Source organism: Corvus moneduloides, chromosome 15 (genome assembly GCF_009650955.1).
Source record: "Corvus moneduloides isolate bCorMon1 chromosome 15, bCorMon1.pri, whole genome shotgun sequence".
NCBI classification, from domain to species: Eukaryota; Metazoa; Chordata; class Aves; order Passeriformes; family Corvidae; genus Corvus; species Corvus moneduloides.
The window spans coordinates 14,177,886-14,196,663 of NC_045490.1; the positions used below are offsets into that span (position 1 = coordinate 14,177,886).

Genomic DNA, 18,778 nt, shown 5'->3' on the forward strand with positions numbered 1-18,778 from the left:
TTTTTTCCAGTGATTAATTGATGTTAATGTAACATGTCATTGGAGTCGAAAAAGAAAAAAAGATTCTGACACGACTATAATAGGAAAATTCTGAGCTTTAGAAAGAATAGATATTTCACTGTGTTCAATTTTCCTTTTTTTTATGAGTTACTGGAAATTTTTTGATAATCTGAATTGGAATTGGAGTAGGTTCTAGTAGCTCAAGTATTTACAGAATAATAAATTCCATTAACTATTCTGTTTACTATCTAAATAGCATCAGAACGAGACTCTTGGGTTTTTTTGAGGGTTTTTTTGTATATTATTTTAGGATTCTTTTTTTTTTCATTTTTGTTCCCTGTAATGGAAGTGATAGAACTAAGTGATACCTGTGGGGTTTTTTGAATTTTTTTACCATCTTGTAGACATGTTTTCAATGAAAGGGTGCACATATAAACAAACACAAGATGTATATTTAGGAAACAGCTGTTTCTGCAGAGCAGAGTCCTCTGAGATTTCAAAATCTAAGTGGGGTGTTTCAAGTAATGTTTATATTTTGAACTAAGACTTTGCACAGGATAAATTCCACTGCCAGAAATGCAGAACGCCAAGAGGAACTCCAGTGTATATCTAGGAGGGCTTAATAAACAAGACTTGAGAAAAAATTGTTATTGTGTCATTCACAATTTAATGACAAACAATCAGCACCAACCCACAGTATCAGAAGAGTTTATTGCCTTAAATTTTATGATGTTTTCCTTACAAACTGTTAATTTTTTTCAGTTGAGTGAAAAAACCATCATGTATTCCCGTAATTCAAAACTTGTGAGACCAAGAAACTTTGTGGATTTTCTTCATCTTCTCATATTTTAATAATTTTCTTGCTGCTGTAGAGAAGACGGTAATAGAATGGGCACAACATTCTGGGAAAAGCATCTAAAATTTCAAATGGTGGTAGAAAACCCCTGAGGAAAAATATTTCCATCACAAAGTGTTCTCTTTTCAAGGAATCTTTGAAGTCTGTCATAGGACTCCACATTCAAAAATCTCCCTGCTTTGTTTCTTTTTTAAATTAATCATTTGAACATTTTGGGGGCTTCAAATGTTTACTGGTGATTATTAAGACACTGAAGTACTGAAGAAGACCCATGAGGCTGCATATTTACCCTCACAGCCTTTTTATATTTTATTTTGACAAACTATCAATTGGAATTTTTAATTTAAGCTATTCTCAAATGTTACAGCATTTTTACACAGTATATTATCAAAGTATCGAGTCCTTTGATTAGGGTAATTAAACATGCCAAGTTTGTTTCCATAGCCCTAAGTCTGCAATTGCTTCGTCTTCTGTTCAGTTCATGACTGACTTCAGCTCTCTCTATTTATTCCCAGCAAAGCCAATGGCAATGCTCCATCCCACTAAATGGGGTTATATTTATATCAGAATTTATGATAAATTATTATTTTGGAGTAGATAATAAAGCAGTGGGGATTAGAAAGTGTAATCACAGATTAAAAAAAAAAAAGTCATTTTTACATTGATTATTGATGAGAGTTGTCTGATTAGAACAAGAGTGTTATTTGTCCTTTACTTGGGGTGACAGAAGAAATAAGAAGAGCATCCCTATTTATCTGGAAAATAATATTTGAATAAGTTACATGAAATGATTCTTTTAAAAAAAAATTAAATGTAGTGTAGACTTTGTGCATTTTAACGAAGTTTAAATGTAGGTTTTGTGATGTTTCACAAACTCATACCTGCCACATGGTAAGTGGTTGTTTTGAAAGAAATTGTACTTTGAATTGGAACCCAAATGTTATGCTTGTGAAATCACTTTCCCTGTCCTTAAGCTGGCACTTTTCTTTTTCTAGTCAGGGAATGGCAAGGAATTCTCTAACATTCTGTAATTGTCTTGGTTTCACAACATAGTATCAGTTTTGTGTCACACACCCTGGCTGATCCTTTTTATTTTCTTTGTCTGAGCATGCTGGAACATCCCACTGCTGGGCCTTGAATTTGTCATTGGAATACATCCTAACAGAAATTTCAATTCACAGAACAGGGTCCTCTTTCTTTTAGATTTGTGTAGAAGTGAACAAATTACAAGTATTTTAATAAAGGCAGTAGTGGTAGCTCAGGAGTAAGGTTTAGACTTAGTGTCTGTGTCAGGGAGTACATTAGTGAAAAATAAAAGCATGTGAAATGGCATACTAGTGACATGAGCTGATTATGATAATGCCTTAGTACAAATTTTTGAAAATCAGATACTATAAAAATATACCATTAACTTTATGTTAATAAAATATTTTGCTTGATGCCTTTTAAATTATTCATTTGAAGTAGTCTAAAAATATAAAAAAACTCTTATTATCATTCAATTTACATGATTACTTTAAGTTCACTTTTTTGGTTTAACATAAACAGAGTATAAAATCCCTATCAAGGTTTTAAATATTTAAAATGTATCATTTTTATGCAAAAATTGGAGCCTGTTAGGATGTTAAGGTTGTCATTAGTATAACTATAACTCCAATTTCTGATTTGAAACTATTTTACACATAGAAATTACTGCGTTTGCTGATTTGTCTCATTATTTCTACTTTGATTATTCATATAGTCTTTTGAAAAACACAGTTTTACAAAATAAAAGCTAAAAATCTCTATAAATTAACTTAATATTGCTATGAGCCTTTCTTGCCAGTGACACAGGAATCAAGGTAGTCAGGGAAGGAGACATTTGGCTTGTTGAATATGGGAGTTGTTATTTTTTAAGTAAGCTGAGCTTTCTATGACCAGTGGCATCAATCCAAGTATGGCTGAGGCACACTAGGACTCACCAAACATTTCAAGTGGGGCAGGTATCTTTTTCTGATAAGGAAGACCCCATGAGCCATAGCAGGGAGGCTGAGGGACCTCTCTGCATTATGTGAGGGTGGCTGAAGTTTGGAGAAGGTGTTACCTGACCTTTGGCTGTCTCTGATGGTGTGAGATCACAGATTCAATCAACTTTCTGACATTTAGGATCACTGTTGTTTCCTAAAATTGGTGACAGCTTCTAGAGGATCAAATGATTTTTTTCCCCCCCCTTTTATTTCTATTTGACTGTGATCTCTATTTCCTTTGGCTATAAAGACGATTTTAACAGTACAGACTTCTGAGTCTGATCTGTCCATCTTCAGGAACACTCAGTCCCATGAATACCAAGGGTCCCCCTCTGGGAGGACCCCAGGCTCAGCAAGTGATGGGAAAAGGATGATGGTTGCAAAAGCCAACTCTCAGCACTCAGTTTTGTAGTGATGAAATGAATTTTATTTGGGACTTCCTATGGAGAGCTGTGTGCACAGAGGATTGAGAGACTGGGGAGATAAACCTTGGCACTGGAATGCGGCCACGAAATGAATAAGCCAGCTTTGCAGTCATTCACAAGGGATACGGCCTGAAATCAACTCAGGCCTGGATTGCCATCAGCCAGCATATGCAGGGGATTCTCACAGCTGCTGTGCTCAAGCCTTGTTTATTGTAGGAGGTCACAGAAAATAGATGGTTTCATTTCTTATTTCTAAGAGTCATCTCTGTTTTCTGTGCTACAGACTTAATCCCCACCAAAGCCACTCTGGCTGAGAAACACTAGACAGTGTTATTTCCCTCTGATTAGCACTTTTTCCCAAATGGTTGTTTAATCTCCATATCTGGGTTAATTTGAAATAGCAACTGAGAACACAGAGACTTCCAAGAAGGAAGGAAATATATTGTACTGCCTTGCTAAAAAGTTATCTTCACAAGGTAAAAGCAGTTGGATGAGGTGTTCGCTGTTAAAAGGCACTTTCCAGGCCTGATACCACTCACTATATCAGGATTTACAGACAGAGAAAATGTAGTAATTCCTAAAGGGAGGTTCCAGAAGCAAGTTAGTGTAATATATGAGTCACTGAAACTCATAAAGCCTGTTGGGGGATCTTTTCTTTCTTTAAACTCAGAAGTCATCTTGTGGTGCATCATATCAGGTCATGTCAGCCAGAGACATGGTTTAGTGATGGCCTTGGCAGTGCTGGGTTAACATTCGGACTTGATGATCTTAAAGGTCTTTTCCAACCTAAGGGAGACTATGATGATTCCCTATCATACCAGTTTGGATCCATCAGCAATTTTTTTTTAAATTGACATCATAAGAAAAATAAAAAAACCTTCAGCAGAGGAATTTAATACCTATTTCCACATTCAGTTTTCATCTTGCATTGTACAACTGTCTTAGCCTAAAATTTAAAAAAATGCTAAATTTGGTGTTTGTACAGTACATAACCCTCCTAGCTGGAGAGAAAGCAGAGGTTTATGCAACAAAGAGTGGTTTTACTTTGTGCATTAGTTTCTAGCTTCAGGGTTTTTTTAAAGTTTAATTTAGTTTCTTTTTTAGCTCCTTTTTTCTTTGCTACTTTATTCTCCTTTTCTTTTGGTCAGCTCTCACAAGGCTCACGCCAAGGTGTGAAATGTTCAGCATTGTTTTGCAGCAGTGCTTGTCTCTCTGGGAGGAATCGGAGTTTGTTTCACTGGCAACTCTGAAATCACCTCTGGGTCTGTCATGTGGTTAAGCTGCAGATGGTTTGCATGAGTTGCTTGTTTGAACTGCATGAAATATCCCTCTGGACTCTGCTGTGATTCTGAGGAATATATGCACTATCAGTCACATGAAAACCAATCCATGTTTTACTTTTCTGTGACATTAATCCTCACTAGCCATAGGTTTAGTTGTACAGTTCAGCTGCTTCTTCAGGTGAGGGGAGAGGCGCCGGTGGGATGCCATAGGAAGCTATAACAAGCAGGCATCACAGCCTGCTTTAACCTCAGGAGATACCACTGCAGATAGTCAGGGATGGATGGGGAAGAAAATTCTCACACAGAAGTTGATGTCAAGTATCATATCGTAAAGGAAACTTTTTTTCCCCTCAATGTATTGCCAATACAAGAAGGTTTCAAATAAATACAATAAGTAGTTTTTTATTTTGCTGTAGTTTTTAAAGGATGAATTCTCTTTTTCAGAGGAGTTTATATAAAACAGATGCTGTGGTGGTCAGGCTGCTTTTCTTCAGCACTGTAACATTTTTGTATGCAGCCATGCTTGATGTGAAAGCCACAGGCAATGCTGCAGCTTGTTGATGGTTTGTCACTCATTGAATTTCCCTGGCACAATTTATGTATATGCAAATACAACGTCTTGTCATGCCGCTAGATATTTTAAATGTCAAAAAACCCTGGTTACCCTGTACAACAGCAGAGGATTACAATCCTTGCGTGGCATCCGTGGTTCAGAAAGAGATTACAGAGCAGCTGAAACAAGAGTAATATTTCACACTGAAAATAGTGAATACATTGAGGAGGAGAGGTTATTGTCTTCATGAATGTAGGGCTCATGAAAGGTGTTCAGTTATCATTTCAGGAGTTTCATCTCTAATTTTTGTTAACCTAAGACACCTGCACATTGTGATTAGAGACAGCAGGGCAATATTTTCAAGAAATTTGTTCATCATTTAAATATTGAATGAACACACTTTCAAATATTCTCATTATATGAAATATTGACCACTTTTGAACATCTGGATAGAAATGGCAGAAGGGAAACACCTTGAGTGCTTAGTCCTTCTGAAAATCTCCCATTTACTCTTATCAAACTTCAAAAATCTCAAAATGTGCCGTTTTGTTACTCAGATTCATTATTTAGCTGGCTCACTGATTTTTAAATTAAATATATTCTATACTGTTTTAAAAATGCTGAATAATATTTTAGATTCCAGAGGCTGTCACTCTAACTGAATATTGGAATCCCGCTAAAATGGGATGTTTAATTTGATATAACGTGCTGTACTAGTTTGAAAACAAACCAGTGGGAGGCACCAAGTCAGAATAACAATTTGATGGAAATTAAAGAAAAGGAAAAAAAAACCTAAAAGAAAACACTGGTTCAAACTGACAGAGTCGAGATACAACCTGAGTCCCTGTTAGGCAGGGTGGTGGTAGCAGTCTGGTAGAATGGTGGCTGCAGTCCTCTGAAGCAGTGATCCTGTAGAAAAGGGTCTGCTCTTCCTCAGAAAGTCCAGTGGTGGCTGTGTAGTTCCTGTCCTCTGGAAATCCAGTGGAAAGGGTTCTCTCTGCTGTTCAGAGTCCCAGATTATATCCACGATGGGATGCTTGGTTCCTCCCTCTGGGTGGAGCATCTCACAATGGGGTAACAAGTCATGAGGCAGAGTGTTGATTAGGCTCATTAACAGAAGATAGTCCGGAGGGAGTTATCTCTGAGTCAGGCGGCAGGACAATGATGGGCAATTAACAGAAAGATAGTCTGGGGGGAGAAGGCAAGGAAACACTGCCCCACCTGATTTTAACAGCTCATGAGGATGGTAATAGAATACACTGCAACCCAGGACACATGCATAGATAGTTTGAACTGGACAGAAGGCCAGACTGGACAAACTGTGGGTAAATAAGCTGATAATGGAACTTCAAACATATCTGAGGTTAATTAGACTTTGTATTGTCAGTCCTGAGTTGTAGATGAGATGCAAAAGTGTTTTACTAATGAGTTGGTTTAAAGAAGAAGCAACAGCTTTGGTGTGAAAAACTGGAAGCCAGACTTGCTGCAATAGCTGGCTTTCCTACCTTAAAAAAAGTTTACTTTCATCCTGTGGCACAGCATTCAAATTGTAAGACTGAGAGTTGCATTTCTCCTCATCCTCATGCAAGATCCAACCTGATGGATCAGTTGTGAGTATCACAAGGCAGGCTGTGGTCAGCTGTCAGACCTCTGGGATGTTCTGGTGAGAGAATGTTGAAACCATGGGCTCTAGCCAGCTACGGGATGTGAATGTTGTATCTTCCTATTTTCTCCTTCTCCTCTAGGAAGAGGAAGTTGCAAAGTAAAGAGAAAAGAAGAGCCTCTGCATTTTCTTGTGAAGTAAAAGTTCCTAACTTGAGCTGTTTAGTTTGCGAAAGGGGCGTGGGGGTCACTGTGAAGAGTTAAGCTTTGCCTTGCTGGGGAGTCACTGTTTGTAAGGGCAGAGCTGTGGTATTGGCTCACAAGTGTCACAGCCCCTGCGAGTGTCACAGCCCCTGCGAGTGTCACAGCCCCTGCGAGTGTCACAGCCCCTGCTCCCCGTGGGGGTGACCTTGGGGCTGGGGCAGCGCTCACAGCCCTGCTCTGACACGGCAAGGCTGGAGCTGCTGTGCCCATGGCAGCCTCACTTTATTTGTGTGGAAATCACTCAGCTCTGACATTTGTAGTATGATTGTTGCTCTGCTCAGGTCCTTCCCTGATATATTGATGTGTGCTTTCTGGTCTGCTAAAAAAGTATCCCATCCTTACTTATAAATCCTTGAAATTAACAAAAGGCATTGCCATAATGTTTTGGTATAAACTGGGGATTCACAAATTGCTGAAAGGTCGTGATGCCTGTAGGAAAAAATGTGCTCTGGCCCCCAGTCCTGGCAGTGTTCATCCAAAAGGAGAGGCATCTCCCATGCAAGCCTAAAATGTGGGCTCATGTCCTGAATTTGTTTTACCCTCTCGTTAGCAGGGTTGGAAAAACTGTCAGATTTGACAAAGAGCTGCCTTGCATAGTGCTGGAGAATGCAGTTTTTGATGCCATCCCACACTCTTTTGGGTGTGCAATATGCTGGGAAATTATCCCACACTACCTGTGATCAGCTCGGGTGTCTCCTGTGCTGTACTACAACCAAACCAAGCCTAGGCAGGTCTGTCCTGAGGGAGGAGCCCTGTATGTCCCTCCTCTGCACCTTACAGAAATGTAGAAAAGCACATCATGTAGAAATTAAACTAGCAGTTTGTATGTCTAAAATATATTAAATATGATCTTTATAGATAATATTGAATAATATTAATATAACAGCAAATCCCAAATCAGTTTTTAATTTATAAGGAATTGGGTAATGATATCTTGCAGAAGTTGTACAGGTGCAGATCAAGGTGGCAGTGGCTAATTATTTTTTAATTTCAGCACTCATAATGTTTAGTGGCAGCTTTTTGAAAATGTTTTGGGAGCTGTAGTCCATCTCTCAGTTGATACATGTCTGTACTACCAAGAATAATGACAGATGTATTTTTTTCGTATTTGCCAAGGAGAGAACCAGAAAAGCGCTCAACAGTGAGTGAATGGTTTCCATGCTAAATCCCATGCATTATCCTTCACTTCATTTGGAGAAGTGAAATTTCTCACTCATAAGAGACCAGGCTGTTGGGATGTACAAAATCTGTGCTGATCATGACGATAACAGACTGTGCAATACATGGAAAGATATTTTGCCAAAAGCTTTGCTAGCAAAAAGTTTTGCTTCATTTATAAATTTCAGACCTAAGACACTACTTAATGTTCTCTTAAGAAAAGAGATCCTGATTGAAATATAATATGGATTTCTTCAAACAAAATGGAGGATTAAGACAGTGGCAGAAAAGAGAAGTTTTACATGAACTGTTTATTTATTAACCAGGGCACATAGCTGGACTTGTGTACTCTGAATGGATCAGACACTCTGGCAGATCATCAAGGATCATACAGAAGTTTAATATGGTTTGCCATTTTTATGTAGGATTCTGTCTCATAACTATTGAGAAGAAGTCAGTGATAGCTGCCATAAAGGAAGAGAGTCACTCCTGAAGCAGTAGAAATTACCAGTAGTATGCAAAAAATACTGGAATTCATTTTGGGTGCCAACAAGTAAGAATAACAAAAACCAAGCATGAATGTATGAATAAAAACTTCTCATTGCTCTTAAAAAAAAAATTACTTTTAGAGACATTTCAAAATGCAGAGAATAATAGATGTGCTGTTCGGATGTAAAATATTCTAAAAGGTATTTTCATCATCTTAGTCACTGTGGTAGCTCTGTCCCCTTTTGGAGAGGTCTGGCTGCACATAGCATTGTCCTTTTTTCAGATTCTCATTCTTCCAGAAAGAATATATATTAATATTTTGAGTTATATTTACATGTTGCCTGCTCTCACAAATGAACACTTTAAGGTCGATTAAAAGGGAGGTGTGGGGATGCACCACCACACCTACGCAAGAGCTGCTGGTGTTTGAATTTTCATAGGGCATTCTTTTATAAGTGACAGATTCACAAAATGTCTCAGTAATTGTAGGTTGGGTCTCTGAAGGCATCATGGCTACTCCTAGTGCAATGTATTTTCTGTTGTAAACAAGATTCTGCTTACAAGGCCTGTCCCCCAGAAAACTGCAGTAAAAAATATATTGTCTCCATTTGAAAGACATGTAGCTACAAAAAAAAAAAAATGGATGATAGATACCTGCTTGCTTTTCAGGTTTTTTCACCTTTCCTTTCTTCCTTTCTTTCTTAAACTGTGATGGAATTTCTCATGGTTTATTCTTCATCCACCCCTAATATGCTTCCATATTTTAATTTATTTAAGGGTCCTAAAATTACTGATTTGCACAATATTCAGAATTTTTAGCTGAACACAGTGAGCAAAAGTCTCTGCTTGAATATATGACTGTACATATACTGCTAAACCAGCAGCACTCAGCTGAGTGCAATAGCCAAAAATTACTTGTGCAGTCACAGTTCATGAAGTCTTGTTCATTTGATGAGGAAACCTTCATTGTGAACTTAATGCAAGAGAAATCTGAGCTGTTTAACATTACAAGTCCCTTAAATGCACTTTGAAGCAGCATCTGATTCTTTAACTGTCTTATAACCTGTACCAGACTCAAATTGTTGCGCTCACATGTGTTTAGTTTCTGCTTAGTATTTTCACTCAATAAATTTGGATTTAGCTTACATACATAGTAAATAAACTGTTTACCATTTATGTTGCTTTTGACTCTTTTTTTTTTCAATTTGAAACTCTTAAGTGTATTGAGGAAGAAAACTTACTTAGCATGAGTGGAGTTATTTCAATTGCATTTTCTATTGTCATCTAGGTGCCTGCAAGTCAATTTGCAAGAGTAGCATTTTAACTGTTAAGTGAACTTTTTAAACAGATGTGTGTATGCTCTGTGTGTGTGTGTTGAGAAAAAATTGAAAGTCATCATCCCAGTTCTTGGAGAACTCATTGTGTAAATCTTCACCTGATTCAGATGGCCAAATTTCCCACATGTAGAGATTCATCAAAAACCTCATGAAATCTCTTAAGTTCCTATGTAAAATGTCAAATTTTTTCCTACTGGAAAAATTGCTGATCGTAAGTAGGATCCCAGGTATTTATCCTTAATAAAGGGGCACTAAAAACTTCATGGTATTAAAATATTGTGACTTTGGAGGAGGAAGGGGTGATTGTTTTAATGAGGAGAAGCAGAAGAGCTATCCCCTGCCTCCATGTTTAGTTTACAGACTCTCTTTCTTTAGATGAAGTATTCTGCTCTGTTAAAAAAGATCATTTTTCTTAAAAATGTAGGAAGGAAAGAAAATGGTCAAAACCCAGCTATTATTATATGGGTGGCTAGCGAGAGGGATCAAATTCATACAAGTGCCCAAGTTTTTATTAAAACTGCTAATGTCTTTTCTATTTAGATGCACATAAAATAAACAGCACATCAAATTTAATACATATATATAATTGATGATCTCAGATAAGCTGTAGCCTTTATTCCAAATTTACAAGCATTATTCTCATTTATGATTATATTCTCCATTGTGAGATAAACACAGTAGGAATTCTCATATTATTATTAAAAAAAAAAATCAAATCTAGAGAACAATTATTCACTGTAGTTGCCTGTAATCTTCCAGAATCTCTTTTTTTTCTTTTTGTGCAGATACTCTCTTATAAGTACATTAATAAAGAGTAAATCTAAACAAGATAAGAAGAGAAAATTAGAAACCTTCTCAATACATTTTCTTCCCTACAGCACAAATTACAAAATAATTTTGTTTCTCTTTTCCAGTTCTTTGCTGTTGCCCAGCCAACACCTGAGGGATCACGAACAAACCTGGGAGTAAGTAATTAAAATTCAAAGCTCCAGCATTCAGATAGTTTTTACACTTTCTTTTGCTTCCAACTAGCAAGGAATTTTCCAGACAAGCTTTTAATTAACAGGTGAGTTTAATTGATATGTGGGTATTCTGTAAATGAGAAGGATATCAGTGAGAAGCATGGCAGGACTCTTTCATACTCCCAGTTTAAGACTGTTTGCACATCGACAAATCTGTTTTCTTTAGTGAATAAATAAAACTGAAAATCCAAGTATTGGGAAGAGCTGAGGCAGAGTTAACTAGAATGATGCTGATTTTCGTAACACCTCCTCAAAGGAAACTCTACCTCACCTGTACCTGGCAGAGATTAGCCTGTGGTCTGGAATAAAAAGCAAGTGATGGAAATTCATAGGCACCATAAGCAACCTGTTGTGCTTAAATAAACCTTTTGGGATTTCATTAGGTTGGATCTAATTTCACCTAAGTTTGCCATCTAAAACACGGGTGACCACTGGACTTGTGTTCCGGCAAGTGGAGATTCAGAGTGTTGTTGAATCCTCCTGAAAATGAGAAGAGCCACCTTCTGTAGGCTGCTAAAACCTGGTTGCAATGTGCCTTTTTGCCTATAAGTATTTATTTCTTTGGAATTAAACATGAGCAATGATTGCTACAACAATGTTGTAGTCAAATACATAAAATTTGAGGTTCAGACAAGAACTTGAGAACTCAGCCACCCATCTAATTACCAAAACACCCATTTCTGTGCACTGACCAGCCAGGGAACATGCCTGTCTTTTCTTCTAGAACAGATGGTGCTTTCAGCGTGCTGTAAGGTCACCAAATTCAAGCTGTTACAAACCAAAAGCAAGTTCCAAAGTTTTGCAGCTCTCACAGAGATGGCTTTGCCAAGCAGCCCACTGGGCTGTAATGTGGAGGAGCTGGTGGACTGGGCACAGTGGTGGCAGAGTATCACCGAGTGTCCGGGAGGCTGATCTAAGTCACTGCTTGGGACTGATCCAAGGATTGGAGAGCAAAGGCTTAAAGCCACCTTTAACTTCCCAGGAGTTGAATTTGGCATCATAATACCAACCCAAAGAGCTGGCTCAAAGCTTTATGAAATTGTAGAATATGTGAAAGCAAGCTGTGAAGATTTAATCCAGATAATATCACAGTAGTATAACGATGGGCTGGGGTAGCAACTGGGAGATTTGGCAGGGGCTCCGTTGCAAAATGGCCAGCATTTCCTTCTTCAGGATTATTTCTTTGTTAAAATAAAGGATAGGTTGTTAAAACAAATATTTTCAAAGTATTTCACCGTATACTGAACAGTGAGCACTGCTGTACACTGAGAAACAAATTAATGAATCAAACATTGCAGCACTATCCACAGGGGCTCGTTTAAAAGCAAATGCATGACAGAGCTGGAAACCGGCTTAAATGCAAATGAGTGAATGTGATGAAATCTGTAATGTTTGATTCATTAATTTGTCTCTCATCGTACAGCAGTGATCATTGTTTAGTGTGTGCTGCTAATGAAAGACTTTTATAGCCAAGGATTTCCAAATTTATAGATGAGCTTTATTTTAACAGAGAAGTTTTGTCACAAAACCCTTCATGGCCATGAGATTTTTGCATCTGTACTAATTAGTTTAAAAAAAAAAGAATTTAATATTTATATTAATATATATATTAGGTTTTTTATTATGCAAGCTAGCAGATGGAAGGAGAGCCAGCATCATCTGATCCTCTAGTTTTCAAAGGCCACCAGCAGCTAATATGTTATAGTTAAAAGGAGAAAAATACTGGAAAAAAATAAAATCTTGGCTGTATGATGAAAAGCCCCCCTCCCAGTTTTTAGAAACAATTACTTTCCAGATTTTAATCTACTGAACAAACATGACTGAATCCCCAAAAGGGTTGGAGGAGGGTGGTCAATGTTATTGTTTTCCTTTTATAGAAGTTAAACTATGGAATATCAGTCTGACAGATATAATGGTAATATATATTTAGTCTTGCACAGCAGTGACATCAGCCTCTATTTGTCTGCTTCTTGACTCTCAGCCTGTAGCTGTGATTCCCTTCTCAGTCATTCACATGACTCTAAACTGGGGCAGACAGGACAGAAAAGTATTATCAAAGTAAACAGCCACTGTAAAGCATATAATAAAATTTATCAATTTGGGTTCCAATGGCAAACAAAATTCTATCTCAGTCTCGTGATTTACAGCTTTAACTGCAGAAATTTATCTAAGTTTCTTCAGCATGTGATGGCTTTGGTTAGTAAGGATCGCCACGTGGCATTTTGAGAGTTCGGTGGCACTAACCTCCCGGTATACCAGGAAAAAAAGAAAGACAGAAGTCTTTTGTAGCATATCAGCAGCACATAATAAAAAATTGGCTCAGTTAGGAACCACATTTCCAAGATTCCTGTTCCAAATCCAAACAACATGCACCAGGCCAATCTGTCTATTTATTTCCACTCTGTATTTACAGTGCGGTGACATTTAGGCAAGTACAGTGCTAATTGCCTTGCAGGTACCTCTTGGTATTGACATCTGCAATTAATCACTAAGCAGGCAACTCTTGATTCAAACATTCCAATTTTGATCACGTCGCCATAGAAATGTAATATATTTACCAGCTTCTGAAGCCATTTTTTTTCTGACAGGACAGTTTCTGTTCTCTTGGCTTTTTCTGAGATTGCAAACTAAGATGTCAAATATTGTCTGCTACAAAACAGCTAGGTCTTGAGGGCAGCTAGAGAGGGTTGTAATGTCATTAGTAATGACATGTAAAGGTTTTTCTGTGAAAAGGACTGTCTAAAATAATAGAAAATCTGGTTCTGCTGTAAACAGAATTTGGTTTTTACAGCTTACTATATATTGAAGCAAAACAAACCACGTTTTTTCTGTGGTTACCAAAATGATTTGAAAAAGAGGATTGAAATAGGCATTTAGAAGTGTATGAATTATGATAAATATTTCCTCAGTGAAAATTTTCTGAAGCCTTCTCTCTGGAAGTCTTCTGTCTTTTCTTTTGTTGGCTGGAAAAGCAGCCAACAAAAGAAAAGAAATCCACATGCAAAGATATCAAAAAGTAAATTCCATGAAAATTTCATTTCTGTTTTCATGTAGCATTAGACTTCAATCTTTCTTTTTGCTTAAATCTCTTTTTCTATGTACAGTTTTTCATGTTAGCCAGTTAGTTTTCAGCTTCCCCAGCACCATTTAAACTCCATTTCTCCATCCTATCTTACTGTAGACCAATGGCACTATGTATTCTCTCAGGATTCAGAATTATTTTGAAATTTCCAAGAAGAAAACTTTTACTCCGTTACTAGCTAGTTCTGTTCTGCTAAAGCCAGTGGCAAAAATCCTCCTCATGTCAATGATTCAGAAACAAGACACAAGAATACTGCAATGTATTTTGCAAGAAACCATAGCTTTACCTGCTGTTTTACCTTAATCCAATTAAAAATATTTTTTGTAGCTGTTTCTGAACTAAGAAACCTGGTATTTCATGGAATAGCTGCATCTTCTATCCTTACTAAATGACATTTAATTATCTATTCCGTGCCCCTCTTTTGAATGCATTGGTTCCTATTCTCTATGATTAGAAATACAATATCAAGGGGGCTTTCCACCCAGAGCACAGTGATTCATGTGGCTTCTCTCCGACAAGGCAGTTGTGCATTCTATGGCTCGGGCTGGGAGTAAAATGAAGATGGGCTGGGCAGGGGAGCTGCTGTGCCTTCCAGCTGGGAAGGGAAGTGCAGGTGCTGCCAGAGATACATCGAGGGGTGCAGGGTTGGAGAGCAGGCTCAGGAGCTGCCTGGAGGCAGCAACTGCTGTGGTGCTGAAATATTTATTGTCTTTAATCACTAAAATGGTTCCCCAGCATTGGCATCAAAGGGTTAACAGGGTAATAGCAGGGACATAGAATAAGTTGATCTTGGTCTTAGTGGGATTTTTTTTGTCTCTCTTCTTTTGTATTTTTTTGTATTGTTCATTTCTGTCTATTACAGTAAAGTCTTTGAAGTCCTACCTACCATGCTGTTTTTTTCTTCAAAAACAATTTTTGCTTATTTTGAAATGCACAGCTCCTTTGTGGCTCTTATGTTGATAAAACATTTTCTTGTGGTTATGTCTATTTCCATTTGTGGATCTATTGCTTCTCTCCTGAATGTTGTTCCATTTCTTAGCAGCCTTTTTTCACCATCTCTTTTAGCATGTCCAATCCTTTACATCAGACTTTTGGAGGGTTTAATTCCTCAATTCTTCATCTGATGGTATCAGACCTGTTTATGTTGCCAGGCACAGGCAAAGAATTATAACTTGTATGCCCTGTTCCGCTTCATGCACGTTTATTAGTAAGCTGGTAACGGTGTAAGAAGTTGCAGTAGCCATTGCCTGATGCAATGTACAAAAATTACAGTGTAGTAATTCAAAAATGTGTTATCTCAAAAGAAGGTTGTTCTTAAGAACTTTTACTTGATTCAAGTTACAGCAGGTGGTTTTAGCTAGTTAGAGAAAACTTTTTAAACTTTCTTCTTTTAGGTTATTTTAGATATTGTAGAAGCTTTACAAATCCAAAGGTGTTATTGCTAAACAACTGAACTAACTACTTCACAAGCCACTAGAGATCTTATTTCAGTATTATCCAAGGTGTTTCTACTGAACAACAAAATGTTGCACTTTTCTCTTTAGTGACATTGTATTTTAATGTTATGTAAAGTAGCTTTCAAAAGGGACAATCACTGCCTAGTCCACAGTCTGTGTCCAAGGGCATTTTTAGTTTTTCCTTTAAGTGTTTAGGAAATAGCTTTGTAGTTTATGCATAGGCATGTGAAAACAAAGAAAATGGAAATAACAGAAGAGACTTGAAATTAATGAAAAAAGTTACAGTTACTTAAAAGTATTTCCAAGGCCACCGAGCTGTATGTTTAATATCTTGGAAGAGCACTGGGGTGGTTTGAAGGCTCTGACACGATGTGGTTACTGCACCACCCCACAGAGAGACCCATGGGAGGAGTGTGGTACAGGGATCTCTGAGCTCAGGAATGGGTGTCTGTGACGCGGGAGCTCAGGATTCCTGGCAGGGCTGCAGCTGCCTGTGTACAGCACTCTCAGGCTGCCACTGTGCCCCGGCTGATGTAAAAGGGATTCTGTAATGCTGTTCCACGGGGTCCCAAGTGGCAGAGAGGTTTATTAGTTTTATTCTTGTCATTCTTCTTAGGGATTCTGCACTAAACAGACTAAGTATATGAAGAAAGGCTGAATGAGTAGTTTTCTTGGAGTGTAAATAAAACTGGAACAATTTTCAATTGAAAAAATATGTTTTTTTGATTGGAGCCGACCTGTGAAAGATGATGAGTAACATCTAAGCTCTAGTGAGAAATTCTGCTTTCGTGGCCACCTTCTCCATATCCACGGGCTTTGACATAAAGAAAAAGTCCTCAGGGCAGTGAGGGCAGTCCAGCACTGGAGCAGGTTTCCCAGGGAGGCTGTGGAGTGTCCATCCCTACGTTCTTTCAAGTCTGAAATGACCTCTGTGTTGAGCTCAGGATTGGGATAGACAGCTCCCTCAGGTCTCATCCAGCCTCAGTTACTGTCCTCTCCTCTGTTTGTAACCCCATACATTGTTTGTGCTGCCTTTTCCAGCAGGGAGTTGTTCAGAAATAACAGCACTGCTTAACTCACAGCCAGCATCTTCCCATGAATGAATCTCCAAGTATCTCTGAAAGGAGATACAGGTGATTTGGGGAATAACTGGGACAGAGTGAGCTGTTTAACCACTTGTTAAAGGTCACCCATGCAGGCAGTTGTAGAGTTGGTGACAGCCAACAAATCTGCTGCTCCCCAGTGGTGCTCCCTTTATCCGTGACACACTCATGTGTGATTGTGGAGGTGCATGGGCTGGCTGGAGGAGTGTCCTTGAGCCACATGGCATCAAGCTGGAGACCCAAAAGGCGAGCAGCTTCTGAAGCATGATCCTGTGACTTCTCAGCAGGGCTGATTGGTTTGGGGGCAGCATCAGGCTGCCACAGGCAGACTGGATCCTCTTCTGGAGTTGATTACCGTGTTCTGATAACATGAGCCCACTGCACCATACTCAGTTCTGTGTCCTGGACTTGCCTGATGCTATTCCATGGGAGAGGCAATGTATTTTTGTGTTCCTATAATACAGAGGTTATTAGGTATTTTTTAATCATATTTTTCATAAAGACTTCTGAGAAAACACGGAAACCCCATCAGTACTTAAGTCTCCTGTATGTCAGAGAAAGCACAGGAGCCAGTACTGGTCTCTGAACCAGTCACCTGAAAACCTTAAACTGCATAAAAAACCCCTCAAAGTGAAGTTCACTGTGAAGTACATAAAGCTAGATGAGCTGTAGCACCTTATCACAGTATTCCTAGTGCCTTCTAGGTATTTCAGGAGAGTGCACAGGAGCTACCCTGGGACTGTTCCCGAACGAAGCATGTGCTCACAGCAAGGGTGCCTGTGTTACAGTGAGTTATGTTTGGTGTGTGGTGCTTCTTAGAGGCTGTTCCACCCTTAGTGTAAGTTATGGGTGTTATTAGCAACAGAAATTGATCCCCTGAAAGCAGCAGAACATGAATAGATCAGTTCTGAAGACTCATTACCAGGATAAGTGAATACAACGTGTTATGTTTTGTAATGGATTCTTTTATTTAATTTTTAAGTACCACATAGCTGATCAATCAAAAAGCGCTAGTACTGCCCATTTTCCTCTTGTGTAAAATTTAATTTAATTCCTGTGAAGAATCTTTAAGAAATAACATCAGGAATTGCAGTAAATGTTAAAGACGTTGTAGAGAAAAGCCTCAGAGACTTTCTTAGTTAACTGGTGTTTCTTTAGATCTGAGTTTCCCCTCTTTGTGCTGTAAAACACAGGACTAAACCAATTTGGTGTTTAATCCCTAGAATATGCTGTGAACCTCACCTGTCTGTTTTTGTGTCAGTGCTTTCTTGACTATGACTACAGATGGGAAAAATTGAATAGTAATAAGTCTCTTGCTTATATTCGATATGCGATTTTTAGATGGTTTATGCTATTTCCATATATTCATTTGCCGAGAACTAGTCTTTAAAATTACTTTTTACTTATCTTCATGACTCTAGACTTTGAAGTAATACTTCAATGACAGCTGAACTGAGACATTTTAACAGGGTCTGGACAGACCTCTCGGTGTTCTGTACCATGCTAAAGAACTCCTTCCCTCTTGAAAGTTTTATCATGTAGGAGGCTATTAAAGTTACGAGTTTAGGCTGAAGCAGGAATAAATCCTGGGTCGTACTGATGATGTCATTACAGCGGTCAATAAAATACATGGAAGCAAACGCTCTTCATGTTACTAAGATCAGCTAACCAAATCTGGATACACGAGCAATTAACTCTTTAATTAAGATGAATGGATGACATTAGCCCTCCTTAAACCCTGCTCGTCAGCATTTACAAATAGAAAAAGACAGATGTCTCCTTCCCAAGAAATCTAGCTTTTATTTTTCATTCTTTGACAGCATCTCATTCTTTCTACTTTGTAAACAAATTCACTGATGAGCGCTGCCAGCCGCAGAGATTGAAACAGCCCCGTTCAATCAGGGCTATTGCTCAGAGGTGATGTATGTGGATTTCATTTATTTTCTCAGCAAGTTGCATTGAATCTTTGTTTCTAATTAAGAAAAAATACCGGGCTTTCGATGCCCAAATATATAAGTTCATATGAATTCAATCATCGTGACATGTTAGAGGCCACATAATTAAGTACTATGAAACTTCTTGCCTTTGAAGTGGATTATTAGTTCTGACAAAGGTGTTTGTGTAAACTGAAGGAATGAAGT

At 38.2% G+C, this 18,778-nt stretch overlaps 1 protein-coding gene across 2 annotated transcripts in view; it reads left to right on the top strand.

Annotated features, from left to right (window-relative positions):
• Window positions 1-18,778, top strand: part of TENM2 (teneurin transmembrane protein 2) — a 742,100-nt gene that overhangs the window by 69,334 nt on the left and 653,988 nt on the right. For both annotated transcript variants that reach the window (XM_032124698.1, XM_032124699.1), the window contains exon 2: window positions 10,888-10,938. The gene's annotated coding sequence lies outside the window, so the exon portion shown is untranslated. The remainder of the gene's footprint in view (window positions 1-10,887; window positions 10,939-18,778) is intronic.